The sequence below is a fragment of the Elaeis guineensis genome, chromosome 16 (assembly GCF_000442705.2).
Source record: "Elaeis guineensis isolate ETL-2024a chromosome 16, EG11, whole genome shotgun sequence".
NCBI lineage: Eukaryota > Viridiplantae > Streptophyta > Magnoliopsida > Arecales > Arecaceae > Elaeis > Elaeis guineensis.
The window spans coordinates 3,068,733-3,088,195 of NC_026008.2; positions in this window are offsets into that span (position 1 = coordinate 3,068,733).

Sequence of the window (19,463 nt, forward strand, 5' to 3'; positions counted from 1 at the left end):
AAAGAAGTTCCTTGGTGAAGGAACCGTTGCCTCTAAGGTTGAACTTGATGAAGTTCAACGGTAGAAGGACCGACACCAATAGCTGAACCTGAGTCAAATTTGATTAGATCAGATCCGGAGCCCAATGTACCTGCACCATTAAGGCGATCTGATAGAGTACCATGTCAGCCAGACAGATACTATGGTTTCTTGGTTCGGGATGGTGATCCCATCGAACTTGATGAGAATAATGAGGATCCGATCACCTATACGGATGCAATGCAGAGATCTGATTCCGAGAAATGGCTTGAAGCCATGAAATCCAAAATGGAGTCCATGAAGGTCAACGATGTATGGACATTGGTTGACCCACTTGAAGGGGTTAAACCCATTGGGTGTAAATGGGTCTTCAAAAGGAAGAGAGGCGCAGACAGAAAGGTGGAGACCTATAAAGCCCATCTGGTCGCCAAGGGGTATCGTCAACATTATGGTATTGACTATGATGAGACATTTTCTCCTGGTTGAATAGGTCGGATAGGTCGAATAGTCGCAATCGCAACATTCAGAACCTACGCGAATATGGTTACTATATAATTCATCCCTTTTGACCCATGTGTATAGGATGACTCAGGGTTAAACTATCAACCCTGATCAAATCATCCGAATCGTGCTCAACTCAAACAGTCCTGTGACTCCTCACTAGGACTACCCTGACCAAGGTTTTGCTAAATTGAAACATGACTGTACACAGCTCCTGAACTGGAGTGGTCAATCCCATCTTGACACATGCCCCAACAAGTCAAGTACTAGACTACACCCAGTAGCCTTCCATCACTGAATTAGAAATTCAGGTAGTCCAGTGCCTAAGCACAGTGAGTTGCTTGCAAGTCACCATGGCGGTCTCAGGTCGGAGGGACATTTATATCCATATCCCATCATAGCAAATCTTGACAGCAGAAAAAGCTCTGGAGTCAGCACGTTCAGTGCAGATGTACCCTTATATCTCACCTGTATGCCATACCAGTGTCTCCACACTCTTTGGTTAAGAGGACAACCAACCCATATGGCACACAATGACCTATGCTTAATAAACATTGTTGTCCTTGATAACAATGTATCATTTGGTCGCGAACAGGTTTAAAGACTAAATGACAAATCCTACTTTGTCGAGTCTAAATAGTCCTAAGGATTTCACCACAACATAGGAGTTCATTAGAAGATGAAATAATTTGTGATAAAAAATATCAAAATAACTTTTATTTATTTATAATTCATATACTAATACAGAAAAGAGCACAACCGTCAACAGGCTGACGATTGGCTTTGGGACACTATTCTCAATAATCTCCCACTTGGCCTAAAGCCAATTGGTGTAGTATCTAATACCCATCTTCGACTTGAAGTCATCGAACTCCTTCAACGCAATGGTTTTAGTGAATGGGTCGGCCAGGTTCTCCTTTCCGTCGATCTTCTGAAGGTCGACGTCACCTCGATCCATGATTTCCCGGATGAGATGGTAGTAGGCAGAATATGCTTCGTCTGCTGGTGTGCCTTCGGTTCCTTCGCCTGAGCAATGGCTCCAGAGCTGTCACAATAGAACAGAACTAGACCAACAAGGGAGGGTGCTACTCCGAGCTCGATGATGAATTTCCTCAGCCACATCGCTTCTTTGGCAGCATCTGATGTAGTGACATATTCTGCTTCGCAAATTGAATCAGCCAGAGTGTGCTACTTGAAACTCTTCCAGCAGACAGCCCCATCATTAAGGGTAAAAATAAATTCTGACACACTCTTGCTGTCATCATGATCAGACTGGAAACTGGAGTTTGTAAACCCCATAAGTCTCAAGTCCGATTAACCATAAACAAGTCACTGGTCTTTAGTATTTCATAAATACTTCAGGATGGTTTTAACAACCTTCCAGTGATTCTCCCCTGGATGAGATTGGTATCTACTCACTACCTCTAGTGAGTATGCCACATCTGGTCGTGTACATGTCATGGCGTACATGATAGATCCCACTACCGAAGCATATGAAATTCTACCCATATGCTCTCTCTCTTGAGGTGTTGTCGGACAATCCCTCTTCGAGAGAGAAATTCCATGGCCTATCGGTAGATAGCATTTCTTGGAATTCTCCATGCTGAACCTCTTCAGCATAGTATGAATGTACGTGGACTGGGATAAGCCAAGCAACCTTTTAAATCTATCCCTATAGATCTTCATCCCTAGGATGTAAGAAGCTTCTCCAATATCCTTCATCGAGAACTATGACGACAGCCAAATCTTTATTCTCTGTAATGCAGGGACATCATTTTCGATTAAGAGAATGTCATCCACATACAATACAAGAAATACCACTACTGGACCATTAGCCCACTTATAAATGCAGGGCTCTTCTCCGTTCTTAATGAAGCCATACATTTTGATCGTCCTATAAAAACGTATGTTCCAACTCTGGGATGCCTACTTAAGTCTATAAATAGACCTCTGTAGCCTGCACACCTTAGACTCATCTGTGGATGTGAACCCTTCAGGTTGTATCATATACACCTCTTCGTCCAGCTCTCCATTTAGGAAAGCTGTCTTCACATCCATCTGTCAGATTTCATAGTCCAGATGGGCAGCTATCGCAAGCATAATCCGAATGGATGTGAGCATTGCCACAGAAAAAAATATCTCGTCATAGTCTATACCATAACGTTGACGATATCCCTTGGTGACCAGATGGGCTTTATAGGTCTCCACCTTTCCGTCTGCGCCCCTCTTCCTCTTGAAGACCCACCTACACCCTATGGGTTTTACTCCTTCGGGTGGGTCAACCAATGTCCACACATCGTTGACCTTCATGGACTCCATTTTGAATTTCATGACCTCTAGCCATTTATCAGAGTTAGGTCTCTGCATTGCATCCATGTAGATGATCGGATCCTCATCATTTTCATCAAGTTCGATAGGATCGCCATTTCGGACCAAGATACCATAGTATCTGTCCGATTGATATGGTACTCTACCAGATCGCCTTAAGGGTGCAGGAACAATGGGCTTCGGACTGATCTAACCAAATCCGGTTCAGGTTCAGCAACTTGTGTCAGTTTTTCCACCTGCCGAACTTTCTCAAGTTTGACCTTAGAGGCAACAGTCCCTTCACCAAGGAACTCCTTTTTCAAAAAGATTGTCTTGAGATTGACAAACACCTTTTGCTCATTAGCTAGGTAGAAATAATATCCTTTGGTCTCTTTTGGGTACCCTATGAAATAACACTTGTCAAACCTAGGTCCAAGCTTGTCCGTAATTAAACGTTTAACATAAGTCGGACACCCCCAAACCCTAAGGTGCGAGAGTACTGGCTTACGTCCTATTCATATCTCATATGGCATTTTAGTTACAGACTTATTAGAACCCTATTTATAAGGTAACAAGCCAATTCGAGCGCATATCCCCAGAGGGAGATCGGTGGACCAGCAAACCCCATCACGGATCAAACCATGTTCAACAAGATCCGATTCCTACTTTTAGACACACCATTATGCTGTGGTGTTCCAGGAGGTGTCCACTGAGAGAGAATCCCATTCTCCCCAAGATATGTCAGAAACTCATTGAAAAGGTATTCACCTCCTCGATCAGATCGAAGAGTTTTAATACACTTTCCAGTTTGTTTTTCTACCTCATTTTGGAATAGTTTGAATATTTCAAATGACTCTGACTTATGCTTCATTAAGTAGACATACCCATACCTCGATAGGTCGTCTGTGAAGGTTATGAAGTAGAAATATCCACCTCTTGCACTTGAGCTCATGGGTCCACATACATCAGAATGTATCAGACCCAAGAGTTCACTGGCTCGCTCACCTTTTTCAATAAAAGATGATTTGGTCATCTTCCCAAGAAGACAGGACTCACAGGTTGGAAATGATTCACAATCACCAACTTCAAGAATTCCTTCTTGAGCCAACCTGTTTATCCTATTTTTATTGATATGACCTAGACTACAGTGCCAAAGATAGACTTCTGACATATTATCCATACTAGGGTATTTACCGGAGGTTTGAACCACATTAACAGGCTGTGATAGTAAGTAAATTCCATTATTTAGTTATCCAACAAATATTGTAACACCATTCAAAATGATATTGTAAATATTTTTTTTTATTAAAAATTTATAACTGTACATGGCCAAAAGGCCTACAGAAATAATATTTAATAAAAAACTTGGACAATAGTGACATTCACTCAGAATTACATTACGAGAGTTGATTACAAGGTTCATGATTCCTAAAGCTAGAACTAAACTTTGCTTCCATCTCCAACGTTCAGGAACCTCTCGCCTTCATCAAATCTCCTACTGACCTGCAGACCTTGTATCGAATTACAGATATGATAAGGGCTTCCGGTATCCAATACCCAGGCAGTAGTATCACAAATGGAAAAGTTACAAGGTATTATCATATATTTACCTTGCTTCTTCTTCGGCCTATTCGGATCCAGGGAGGCAATGTATAGAGGACAGTTCCTCTTCCAGTGCCCCTGCTTCTTGCAAAAGAAGCACTCCGCTTGGCTCTAATCGGGCTTGTGTTTCTTGATCTGACCATATGCAGACGTCCCTGCATGCGACCGTACCTTCTTATTCTTCTTCTTCTTCTTATTTTTCTTCCCTTTCTTAAAGGGTCGATGACCAGAAGAAGACCCTCCCACAACATTCACCGACTCCTTATGGAGCTGGTTGTCCTTCTCAAAGTTCTGCAGCAACCCCAACAAGCCGTGATAGTTCAATGCAGGCTTTGTCATCTGAAAATGAGTAAGGAAGGGGAGGAAAGACTTGGGCAATGAATTAAGGATCGCATCCTTATCGAGCTGCTCATGCAAGGAAAAGCCCAGTTTACTTAGGCGCTCAATCATTTCGATCATGTACAGTACATGATCGATGACTGAGGCTCCATCCCTCATCCGAGCATTGAAAATGGCACAATTAGTTTTGTGCCTTTCAACTCGTCAGGTGTGCCAAAGGAGTCGTTCAACATTTGAAGCATCTCTTGCGACTGGGCGTTCTCGAACCTGTGACTGAACTCATCATTCATTACCGCTAGCATTATGCACTGAATGGTGGTGCGGTCGTTGAGCCACTTCTGGTAAGTGTCTCAGACCGTCCTTCTAGCATTCGAGGCTGGCTCCTCAGGTGCCAGATCCGTTACTACATAAAGGATCTGCTCATGCTCAAGGATGATTTTCAATTTTCGATACCAGCTATCGAAATTAAGTCCCATGAGCTTGTCATTATCTAATAATGATCGGAACGAGAGGGTAGTGGCCATAGCTACATAAAGAAAAATCAGACCTTTATTAGTATATAAATTATTAATACTAAAGACTTGGACATTAGTCTAAAGTGTCTCCCAGTATTTTTACGAACTAGTAGCCTCAACCTCCAATTCGAGGAATTACTTTAATTCCTTAGTGGGTACTAGAATCCACACAGACCACACACGAGCCCAACTTTGGTTGGTCAACCCATGTGCATCTATGGGTAGGTTCATAACCAGTTATTTCTCTAAACAACTTCTAGTAATTAATTTTACCCCAGAACCTAATCTGTAGGCTTTGGCCTCCACTGAAAAGATCTGGTTAGGTCCAACCATTAACATGACTTGATTTGGTGAATCGGACCAATGAATGATAAGGCCCGACTTTGACCGGCCAACCTGACCACCATCAGAAAGACTCAACCAAATGATCATATTATGATTGAAAATTCCATTAGTCAATAAGCACCAGGCCTTTGGGCCTCCAGTGATTATTAGACTAATGGACTCATTATCACTCACTTAATGGGAGGCTATGACTTAGTTATCATATAACATAATCATTTTTAGGGACCTAATAATTTTTAAAGATTTTATTAAAGGATAGAAGAGAAGAAATTGACCAGCTAATTTCAATCCTCCCACTAACTTCACCAAGTTAGATTAAAAAGGATTTAATTAAAGCCGGCATTAGGAGCACCTAAATCAGTCACACTGATTTACCTAATGACATGGGTGAGCCCTAATCACCAAGTGATCTAATCAAAACCTAACTCACCAGGTTGGCCAGGCAAGTGAGATCAGTGAAAGGGATATGCCATTAACTCGTCAGAGATCGAATCAATGCAAGTAGCTCCCAGTTAAAAACCACTGGTCAGACTGCCGAACTTACCTTAGATACCAACCGGTTCATTAGTTTTAATTTGATCAACTTAGTAAATAGGGTTCCACCGCGTAGCCATGAATTTAGTTCATCTTGATCTAGTTAAAGACATGGACCCATTCAACTACAACTATTGGAGTTGAGTCTAGAGTGTCCTTGACCTAATCTAATTCAACTTTTGATTAGATTTGACCAATTACTCTAATTTAGTCCATTTCTTTAAGCTAACCTTAGGTCTAACCCAATTATGGACCTAATCCATCTAACCCATTGACCCACAAGTTTATGCAATTATCTTAGGTCTTAATTCACAGTTCTAGACCAACTAGACAACACTTAATTCTTTTAATTAAGTATTAGGGCTGATGGGTCAGAGTTTGGCATTTCAAAAATAATTTTTAAATTTGAAAGGTTTTATTTTTTTTTCACCAAATGTGTTGACTCATTTCACAAACGGATCAGCACATTTCATAAACAGCAATCCTATTGCTAATTACATAACAGAAAATAACTCAATCAAAATAAATTATGAATATTTCTTTAGATCTAATCTAACACATTCATGATAAATTTTATAATTGAACCTTTACAATTAAGTTCTTTCACTGCTTCATCTGCATGGGATATAATCGCTCGGCACCCCTACCGCCATAGGAGAACCCCATCGAATCAGAGGAGAGGGCTTTTAAACCCTAAATTTCTCCTATGACCGGATGACCATGGAAACCAACCCAATTAGACTACTTGCTACTTGGATCAAGTATATCTAAATATACCAATTTCAAAATTTAAATTTTAAATTTCAAATTTTAAATTTCAAATTTTAAATTTTAAATAAATTTCAAATTTCAAATTTTGAATTTCAAATTTCAAATTTCAAATTTTGAATTTTAAATTTAAAATTTCAAATAAATTTCAAATTTTAAATTTCAAATTTTAAATTTCAAATTTTGAATTTCAAATTTTTGAATTTTAAATTTCAAATTTTAAATTTCAAAATTTAAATTTCAAATTTTGAATTTCAAATTTTAAATTTGAATTTTAAATTTAAACTTTTAGATTACTACTTAATCTATGCATGCAAATGTATATCATATTTTAGAACCTGCTCTGATACCATTTGAAGTGAATTTTAGTGTAGGGATAAAACGATAATTTTGAAACTTTTTCAAAATTATAATTTTATAGTAAAAATTATTAATTAATCTAATTAATTAATATATATTAACCCTACACAAGGATCTAAATATGATATATGTAGCATGCATTTAAATTTGAAATTTCAAATTCTACAGTAAACGTTTTACTGTTATGTGTTCAGAACACATTACCTTCGTGCAGGTAGTCGATTGCTGCAGTTTGATCATCGTCGAAAAGGTCTGATCATTGTAACGCAGCCACACAGTATGTCTGACCTTCGTGGATCATCCACACGAAGCTCTCGGTCTGATCAGCTCCTCACGAATGCTAGTTCATTGCAGAACCCTTTTGATGGCTGATGCTGATCGAACTCCTTCGATCGATGTCTGTCGATTCCTCGAAAGATCTGGATCATCAACAGAGATAGTAGAGAGGTTGATGAAGCTCTTCCTAAATTTTTATGGACTCACGACACTCGTAGCTCACCTTCTCACTTCTCGAACCCTAGGCAGAAACCCTAGGGTACTCTCAGAAAAACCCTACGCCCTTTCTGTTTCTTTTCTTTTCTCTTCTTTTCTTTTCTTTTCTCACACACAGAGCCTTTCTCATGCCACCCTTTCTCTCTAGGATCAGATAGTGCATGCCACACCTTCTCTCTCATTTTAAAATGGTGCAAGACCGCATCTTTTCAGTGTTTTCACCGTGTGAGAAGATAAAGCTAGGTGGTTGCTCACTTGAATTCAAATCGAATTTGAATTCAAATGCCAACCAACCAATCTTTATCCACTCTTGGCATGAGAAGAAGGGGGCATGGATTCTTTGTGCATGGAGAACTTACATGAGAAACTTTTTCTCGTGTAGAGTAAGTGGCGCACAAGTGGATAAAATGGCGCATGAGATTAGTTGCCCATTCAAATTCAAACATCATTTGAATTTGAATGGCCAACCAACCATCTTTATCCACTCAAAATGGCACACACAGGTGAGGCGTGGAAAGGCTTCTGTGTGGGAGAAAATTCACAAGAACTTGTTTCTTGTGAATTCAAATAGGCGCAGGTGATGTGAGGTGGCGCAGGGAGATAAGTCAAGGTGGTTTCAAATATTAAATCAACCTAATTGAACCAACTTTATTAAAATAGGTTAGGCACAATTAGACTAAATTAAACCCAACATAATTAGACTTAATTAGGCTCAATAAAATTTTAATCAAATCAGAAATTGACTAAGCCCAACCCTTGATCAGATCAGGGACCAAACCACCTTGGCGATTAGGTCAACTCTTAACCTAATCAAGTCAAACCTAACTGAATCCAATTCAATTGGACTTGATCCAAAAATAATTACTCAATTAAATTGAGTTAATTAGTGATCAAATCACTAAGTAAACCTCTCATAAATACTGAGTCCAAATTCGATGGGCAATCGGGCATCAAAGTCCACCGATATGAAACCTTGATCGAAGAGTCCCAACCAGTGGGACTCTTGACCTCGGTACCCAAAATGTATGGAACTCATGATTAGAGAATCCTGATTCTTGATCATAGAGTCCCAGACACATAGGACTCAGAGTCTTCGAGTATTAAGACTCTTGGTCGAAGAGTCCCAGTCCAGTGGGACTCTTCACCAGCCATCAGATCAGATAGGAACCTCTAATGTGTATGACCCTGCAGGTTCGAACCTAAGCCGGTAGTACAAGAACCAATTTCTATACTAATCGAAGTGACCATCTAGCAATGGTATCCGACGTTCGGATAGGTCGAATAGTCATAATCGCAACATTCAGAACCTACACAAATATGGTTACTGTATAATTCATCCCTTTTGACCCCTGTGTATAGGACGACTCAGGGTTAAATTGTCAACCCTGCTTAGATCATCCGAATCATGCTCAACTCAAACAGTCCTATGACTCCTCACTAGGACTACCCTGGCCAAGGTTTTGCTAAATTGAAACACGACTGTACACAGCTCCTGAACTGGAGTGGTCAATCCCATCTTGACACACGCACCGACAAGTCAAGTACTTGACTACACCCAACAGCCTTCCGTCACTGAATTAGAAATTTAGGTAGTCTAGTGCCTAAGTGCAGTGAGTTACTTGCAAGTCACCGTGGCGGTCTCAAGTTGGAGGAACATTTATACCCATATCCCATCAGAGCAAATCTTGACAGCAGAAAAAGCTCTGGAGTCGGTCACATTCAGTGCAGATGTACCCTTACATCTCACCTGTATGCCATACTAGTGTCTCCACACTCCTTGGTTAAGAGGACAACCAACCCATATGACACACAACGACCTATGCTTGATAAATGTTGTTGTCCTTGGTAACAACGTATCATTTGGTCACGAACAGGTTTAAGGATTAAACGACAAATCCTCCTTTATCGAGTCTAAATAGTCCTAAGGACTTCACCACAACACAGGAGTTCATTAGAAGATGAAATAATTTGTGATAAAAAATATCAAAATAATTTTTATTTATTTATAATTCATATACTAACACAGGAAAGAGCACAACCATCTACAGGCTGATGATTGGCTTTGGGATACTATTTCCAACAATCTCCCACTTGGCCTAAAGCCAATCGATGCAGTATCTAATATCCATCTTTGACTTGAAGTCATCGAACCCCTTCACCGTAATGGCTTTAGTGAAGGGGTCGGCCAGGTTCTCCTTTCTGTCGATCTTTTGAAGGTCGACATCACCTCGATCCACGATTTCTTCGATGAGATGGTAGCGGTGTAGAATATGCTTCGTCTGCAGGTGTGCCTTCGGTTCCTTCGCCTGAGCAATGGCTCCAGAGCTGTCACAATAGAGCAGAACTAGACCAACAAGGGAGGGTGCTACTCTGAGCTCGGTGATGAATTTCCTCAGGCACACTGCTTCTTTGGCAGCATCTAATGCAGCAACATATTCTGCTTCGCAAACTGAATCAGCCACAGTGTGGTGCATGGAATTCTTCTAGCAGACAGCCCCACCATTAAGGGTAAAAATAAATCCCGACACACTCTTATTGTCATTGTGATCAGACTGGAAACTGGAGTCTGTAAACCCCATAAGTCTCAAGTCTGATTAACCATAAACAAGTCATTGGTCCTTAGTATTTCATAAATACTTCAGGATGGTTTTAACAACCTTCCAGTGATTCTTCCCTGGATGAGATTGGTATCTACTCACTACCCCTAGTGAGTATGCTACATCTGGTCGTGTACATGTCATGGCGTATATGATAGATCCCACTGTCGAAGCATATGGAATTCTACCCATACGCTCTCTCTCTTGAGGTGTTGTCAGACAATCCCTCTTCGAGAAAAAATTCCATGGCCTATCGGTAGATAGCCTTTCTTGGAATTCTCCATGCTGAACCTCTTCAGCATAGTATGAATGTACATGGACTGTGATAAGCCAAGCAACCTTTTAAATCTATCCCTATAGATCCTCATCTCTAGGATGTAGGAAGCTTCTCCCAAATCCTTCTTGGAGAACTGTGACGATAGCCAAATCTTTATTCCCTGTAATGCAGGGACATCATTCTCGATTAAGAGAATGTCATCCACATACAATACAAGAAATACCACTACTGGACCATTAGCCCACTTATAAATGCAGGACTCTTCTCCATTCTTAACGAAGCCATACGTTTTGATCGTCCTATCAAAATGTATATTCCAACTCCGGGATGCTTGCTTAAGTCCATAAATAGATCTCTATAGCCTGCACACCTTAGACTCATCTGTGGATGTGAACCCTTCAGGTTGTATCATATACACCTCTTTGTCCTGCTCTCCATTTAGGAAAGCTATCTTCACATCCATCTGTCAGACTTCATAATCCAGATGGGCAGCTATCGCAAGCATAATCCGAATGGATTTGAGCATTGCCATAGGAGAAAACATCTCGTCATAGTCTATGCCATAACATTTACGATATCCCTTGGCAACCAGATGGACTTTATAGGTCTCCACCTTTCCGTCTGCGCCTCTCTTTCTCTTGAAGACCCACTTACACCCTATGGGTTTTACTCCTTCGGGTGGGTCAACCAATGTCCACACATCGTTGACCTTCATGGACTCCATTTCGGATTTCATGGCCTCTAGCCATTTATCAGAGTCAGGTCTCTGCATTGCATCCGTATAGGTGATCGGATCCTCATCATTTTCATCAAGTTCGACAGGATCGCCATCCCGGACCAAGAAACCATAGTATCTGTCCAGTTGACTTGGTACTCTACCAGATCGCCTTAAGGGTGCAGGAACAATGGGCTCCAGATCTGATCTAACCAAATCCGATTCAGGTTCAGCAACTTGTGTCGATTTTTTCACCTGCCAAACTTCCTCAAGTTCGACCTTAGAGGCAACAGTCCCTTCACTAAGGAACTCTTTTTCCAAAAAGATTACCTTGAGATTGACAAACACCTTTTGCTCATCAGCTAAGTAGAAATAATACCCTTTGGCTCTTTTGGGTACCCTATGAAATAACACTTGTCAGACCTAGGTCCAAGCTTGTCCGTAATTAAACATTTGATATAAGTCGACACCCCCAAACCCTAAGATGCGAGTGTACTGGCTTATGTCCTATCCATATCTCATGTGTTATTTTGGTTACAGACTTATTCAGAACCCTATTTAGAAGGTAACAAGCCGATTCGAGTGCATATCCCTAGAGGGAGATCGGCAGACCAGCAAACCCCATCATGGATCGAACCATGTTCAACAAGGTCTGATTCCTCCATTCAAACACACCATTATGCTGTGGTATTCTAGGAAGTGTCCATTGAGAGAGAATCCCATTTTTCCCAAGATATGTCCGAAACTCATTGGAAAGGTATTCACCTCCTCGATCAAATCGAAGAGCTTTAATACACTTTCCAGTTTATTTTTCTACCTCATTTCGAAATAGTTTGAACATTTCAAATGACTCTGACTTATGCTTCATTAAGTAGACATACCCATACCTCAATAGGTCATTTGTGAAGGTTATGAAGTAGAAATATCCACTTCTTGTACTTGAGCTCATGGGTCCACATACATCAGAATGTATCAGACCCAAGAGTTCACTGACTCACTCACCTTTTTCAGTAAAAGGTGATTTGGTCATCTTCCCAAGAAGACAGGACTCACAGGTTGGAAGTGATTCACAATCACCAACTTCAAGAATTCCTTCTTGAGACAACCTGTTTATCCTATTTTTATTGATATGACCTAGCCTACAGTGCCAAAGGAAGACTTCTGACATATTATCCATTCTAAGGTGTTTACTGGAGGTTTGAACCATATTAATAGGCTGTGATAGTAAGTAAATTCTATTATTTAGTTGTCCAACAAATATTGTAACACCATTCAAAATGATATTGCAAACATTTTCTTTTATTAAAAATTTATAACTGTACATGACCAAAAGGCCTACAGAAATAATATTTAATAAAAAACTTGGATAATAGTGACATTCACTCAGAATTACATTATGAGAGTTGATTACAAGGTTCATGATTCCTAAAGCTAGAACTGGAACTTTGCTTCCATCTCCAACGTTCAGGAACCTCTCACCTTCATCAAATCTCCTACTGACCTGCAGACCTTGTATCGAATTACAGATATGATAAGGGCTTCCGGTATCCAATACCCAGGTAGTAGTGTCACAAATGGAAAAGTTGTAAGGTGTTATTATATAATTACCTTGCTTCTTCTTCGGTCTATTCGGATCTAGGGAGGCAATGTATAGAGGACAGTTTCTCTTCCAGTACCCCTGTTTCTTGCTAAAGAAGCACTCCGCCTGGCTCTAATCGAGCTTGTGTTTCTTGGTCTGACCCTGTGCAGACATCCCTGCATGCGACCGTACCTTCTTATTCTTCTTCTTCTTGTTCTTCTTCCCTTTCTTAAAGGGTCGACGACCAGAAGAAGATCCTCCCACAACATTCACCGACTTTTTATGGAGCTGGTGGTCCTTCTCAAAGTTCTGCAGCAACCCCAACAAGCCGTGGTAGTTCACTGCAGGCTTCGTCATCCGAAAATGAGTAAGGAAGGGGAGGAAGGACTTGGGCAATGAATTAAAGATCGCATCCTTACTGAGCTGCTCGTGCAAGGGAAAGCCCAGTTTACTTTGGCGCTCAATCATTTCGATCATATATAGTACATGATCGGTGACTGAGGCTCCATCGCTCATCTGAGCATTGAAAATGGCACAACTAGTTTTGTGCCTTTCAACGTCGTCAGACATGCCAAAGGGGTCATTCAACATTTGAAGCATCTCCTGTGGCTGGGCATTCTTGAACCTGCGACTGAGCTCATCATTCATTGTCGCCAGCATTATGCATCGAACAGTAGTGCGATCATTAGCCACCTCTGGTAAGTGTCTCGGACCATCCCTCTAGCATTCGGGGCTGGCTCCTCAGGTGCCGGATCCGTTACTACATAAAGGATCTGCTCATGCTCAAGGATGATTTTCAATTTTTGATACCAGCTATCAAAATTAGGTCCCATGAGCTTGTCATTATATAATAATGACCAGAGCGAGAGGGTAGTGGCCATAGCTGCATAAAGGAAAATTAGACCTTTATTAGGATATAAATTATTAATACTAAAGACTTGGACTTTAGTCTAAAGTTTCTCCCAGTATTTTTATGAACTGGTAGCCTCAACCTCCAATTTGAAGAATTATTTTAATTCCTTAGTGGGTACTAGAATCCATACAGACCACACATGAGCCCATCTTTGGTTGGTCAACCCATGTGCATCTATGGTAGGTTTATAACCAGTTGTTTCTCTAAATAACTTCTAGTAATTAATTTTGCCCCAGAACCTAATCAGTAGGCTTTGGCCTCCACTAAAAAGATCTGGTTAGGTCCAACCATTAACATGACTTGATTTGGTGAATTGGACCAATAAATGATCAAGCCCGACTTTGGCCAGCCAACCTGACCACCATCAGAAAGACTCAACCAAATGATCATATTATGAATGATAATTCCATTAGTCAATAAGCACCAGGCCTTTGGGCCTCCAGTGTTTATTAAACTAATGGACTCATTATCACTCACTTAATGGGAGGCTATGACTTAGTTATCATATAACATAATCATTTTTAGGGACCTAATAATTTTTGAGGATTTTATTAAAGGATAGAAGAGAAGAAATTGACCAGCCAATTTCAATCCGCCCACTGACTTCACCAAGTCAGATTAAAAAGGATTTAATTAAAGCCGACATTAGGAGCACCTAAATCAGTCACACTGATTTACCTAATGACATGGGTGAACCCTAATCACCAAGTGATCTAATCAAAACCTAACTCATCAGGTTGGCCAGGTAAGTGAGATCAGTGGAAGGGATATGCCATTAACTTGTCAGAGATCGAATCAATGCAAGTAGCTCCCAGTTAAAAACCACTGGTCAGACTGTCGAACTTACTTTAGGCACCAACTGGTTCATTAGTTTTAATTTGATCAACTTAGTAAATAGGGTTCCACCGTGTAGCCATGAATTAAGTCCATCTTGATCTAGTTAAAGACATAGACCCATTCAACTACAACTATTGGAGTTGAGTCTAGAGTGTCCTTGACCTAATCTAATTCAACTTTTGATTAGATTTGACCAAGTACTCTAATTTAGTCCATTTCTTTAAGCTAACCTTAGGTCTAACCCAATTATGGACCTAATCCATCTAACCCATTATCCCACAAGTTTATGCAATTGTCTTAGGTCTTAATTCACAATTCTAGACCAACTAGACAACACTTAATTCTTTTAATTAAGTATTAAGACTGATGGGTCAGGGTTTGGCATTTCAAAAATATTTTTTTAATTTGAAAGATTTTATTTTTGGTTCACCAAATATGTTGACTCATTTCACAAACGGATCAGCATATTTTATAAACAGCAATCCTATCGTTAATTACATAACAGAAAATAACTCAATAAAAATAAATCATGAATATTTTTTTAGATCTAATCTAACATATTTATGAAAAATTTTACAATTGAACCTTTACAATTAAGTCCTTTCGCTGCTTCGTCTGCATGGGATATAATCGCTCGGTAGCCCTACCGCCATAGGAGAACCCCATCGAATGGGAGGAGAGGTCCTTTAAACCCTAAATTTTTCCTATGATCGGATGATCATGGCTACCAACCCAATTAGACTACTTGCTATTTGGATCAAGTATATCTAAATATACCAATTTTAAAATTTAAATTTCAAATTTTAAATTTTAAATTTTAAATTTTGAATTTCAAAATTCAAATAAATTTTAAATTTCAAATTTTTGAATTTCAAATTTTGAATTTTAAATTTTAAATTTTAAATTTGAAATTTCAAATAAATTTCAAATTTCAAATTTTACATTTCAAATTTTTGAATTTTGAATTTTAAATTTCAAATTTTAAAATTTAATTTTCAAATTTTAAATTTTAAATTTAAACTTTTAGATTACTACTTAATCTATGCATACAAATGTATATCATATTTTAGAACCTGCTCTGATACCATTTGAAGTGAATTTCAATACAGGGGTAAAACAATAATTTTGAAACTTTTTCAAAATTATAATTTTACAGTAAAAATTATTAATTAATATAATTAATTAATATGTATTAACCCGACACAAGGATCTAAATATGATATATGTAGCATGCATTTAAATTTGAAATTTTGAATTCTACAGTAAATATTTTACTGTTATGTGTTCAAAACACATTACCTTCGTGCAGGTAGTCGATCGCTGCAGTCTGATCACCATCGGAAAGATCTGATCATTATAATATAGCCACATAGTATGTATGGCCTTCATGGATCATCCACACGAAGCTCCCGATCTGATCGGCTCCTCACAAATGCTAGTTCGTTGCAGAATCTTTTCGACGGCTGATGCTGATCAAACTCCTTCGATCGGTGTCTGTCGATTCCTCAGATACTCTGGATCATCAGTAGAGATAGTAGAGAGGTTGATGAAGCTCTTCCTAAAGTTTTGTAGACTCACGACACTCGTAGCTCACCTTCTCACTTTTCGAACCCTAGACAGAAATCCTAGGGTACTCTCAGAAAAATCCTGCGCCCTTTCTGTTTCTTTTCTTTTCTCTTCTTTTCTTTTTTTTTCTCATGCACATAGCCTTTCTCATGCCACCCTTTCTCTCTAGGATCAGATAGTGCATGCCCCACCTTCTCTCTCATTTTAAAATGGTGCAAGACCGCATCTTTTCAGCGTTTTCACCGCATGAGAAGATAAAGCTAGGTGGTTGCTCACTTGAATTCAAATCGAATTTGAATTCAAATGCCAACCAACCAATCTTTATCCACTCTTGGCGTGAGAAGAAGGGGGCATGGGTTCTTTGTGCATGGAGAATTTACACAAGAAATTTTTTCTCATGTAGAGTAAGTGGCGCACAAGTGGATAAGATGGCGCATGAGATTAGTTGCCCATTCAAATTCAAACATCATTTGAATTTGAATGGCCAACCAACCATCTTTATCCACTCAAAATGGCACGCACAAGTGAGGCGTGGAAAGGCTTCTGCATGGGAGAAAATTCACAAGAACTTGTTTCTCATGAATTCAAATAGGTGCAGGTGAGGTGAGGTGGCGTAGGGAGATAAGTCAAGGTGGTTTCAAATATTAAATCAACCTAATTGAACCAACCTTATTAAATTAAGTTAGGAATAATTAGACTAAATTAAACCCAACACAATTAGGCTTAATTAGGCTCAATAAAATTTTAATCAAATCAAGAATTGGCTAAGCCCAATCCTTGATCAGATCAGGGACCAAACCACCTTGGCGATTAGGTCAACTCTTAATCTAATTGGGTCAAACCCAACTGAATCCAATTCAATTAGACTTGATCCAAAAATAATTACTCAATCAAATTAAGTTAATTAGTGATCAAATTATTAATTAAATCTATCATAAATACTGAGTCCAAATTCAATGGACAGTCGGGCATCAAAGTCCATCGATATGAAACCTTGATCGAAGAGTCCCAAACCAGTGGGACTCTTGACCCCGATACCCAAAATGTATGGAACTCGTGATCAGAGAATCTTGATTCTCGATCACAGAGTCTCAAACACATAGGACTCAGAGTCTCCGAGCATTAGGACTCTTGGTCGAAGAGTCCCAGTCCAGTGGGACTCTTCACCGCCATCAGATCAGATAGGAACCTCTAATGTGTGTGACCCCGCAGGTTCGAACCTAAGCCGATAGCATAGGAATCAATTCTTGTACTAATCAAAGTGACCATCTAGCAATGATACCCGATATTCGGATTGGTCGAATAGTCACAATCACAACATTCAGAACCTATGCGAATATGGTTACTGTATAATTCATCCCTTTTGACCCCTGTGTATAGGATGACTCAGGGTTAAACTATCAACCCTGTTCAGATCATTCGAATTGTGCTCAACTCAAACAGTCCTGTGACTCCTCACTAGGACTACCCTGGCCAAGGTTTTGCTAAATTGAAACATGACTGTACACAGCTCCTGAACTGGAGTGGTCAATCCCATCTTGACACACGCATCGACAAGTCAAGTACTTGACTACACCCAGCAGCCTTCCGTCACTGAATTAGAAATTCAGGTAGCCCAGTGCCTAAGTGTAATGAGTTGCTTGCAAGTCACCGTGACAGTCTCAGGTCGGAGGGACATTTATACCCATATCCCATCGGAGCAAATCTTGATAGCAGAAAAAGCTCCGGAGTCAGTCACATTCAGTGCAGATGTACCCTTACATCTCACCTGTATGCCATACCAGTGTCTCCACACTCCTTGGTTAAGAGGACAACCAACTCATATGGCACACAATGACTTATGCTTGATAAACGTTGTTGTCCTTGGTAACAATGTATCATTTGGTCGCGAACAGGTTCAAGGACTAAACGACAAATCCTCCTTTATCGAGTCTAAATAGTCCTAAGGACTTCACGACAATACAAGAGTTCATTAGAAGATGAAACAATTTGTGATGAAAAATATCAAAATAACTTTTATTTATTTATAATTTATATACTAATACAGGAAAGAGTACAACCGTCAACAGCTGACGATTGGTTTTGGGACACTATTCCCAACAAAAATCATAGAAGCTAAAGTGTAGGACTTCGTCTGGAAGTCAATCGTTTGTAGGTTCGGCTTACCCAGAACTCTCATTACTGATAATGGACGATAATTTGCTGGAGCAAGGTTTGCTGAATTTTATGAGGACTTAAACATCTCTCATAACTTCATGTCAGTAGCCCATTTACAGGCAAACGACGAAGCCGAGCTGACTAATAGGACTCTATTGCAAGGAATCAAGGCGAGACTTGAAAAAGTAAAAAAAACTTGGGCAGACGAGCTTTATCATGTGTTATGGGCATACTGAACTACCCAAAGACTACCCACGGAGGAGACCTCCTTTGCCTTAGCCTTCGGAACAGAAGCCATTATCTCGATTGAACTCAAGCTTCCATCGACGTGGATCGTGGCATTCGATGAGCAGCGCAACTCACAGGATCTCAAGGCCAACCTCGACTTGTTAGAAGAAAAGTAGGAGATAGCTCAAGTTTGGATGGCAGCCTACAAGCAGAAAGCAGTCCGCTACTACAACTCCTGGGTCAAGAGCAAAGCCTTCAGAGCGGGGGACTTAGTACTTCGGTGAGCCACTGTTTCACAACCTCAGAATCAAGAGAAACTTGCCCCAAATTGGGAAGGCCCGTATGAAGTCAGGGAGGTAGCTCGGCCCGAAACATACTATCTAAAAAAGCTCAGAGGAGCAGACCTTCCGTGACCATAGAATTCGAAAAATTTATGAATGTATTACCAATAACTTTGCCTTAAATAAAAGTTTCATATTCGCATATCTTTTCTTTTGGCATGAGCTTATAACGACAGGGAGTAGCTCCTTTAGATAATTGAAACTAAGCATGTCAGGAACAAGAGGAGAACCTCATCTCGATATAAATGAAGGCCCGATTATTAAGAGACCGGATGGGGGGAGATGCCCTCGCAATGGCCCTTATGCACCCCCACAGCCATGTTAGGAATAGGAGGAGAACCTCATCCTAACATGAGCAAAGTCGAAGACCTAGTTATTCAGAGACCGAATGGGGGGAGAGGCCCTCGCAACGGCCCTTATGCACCCCCACAGCCATGTTAGGAACAGGAGGAGAACCTCGTCCTAACATGAG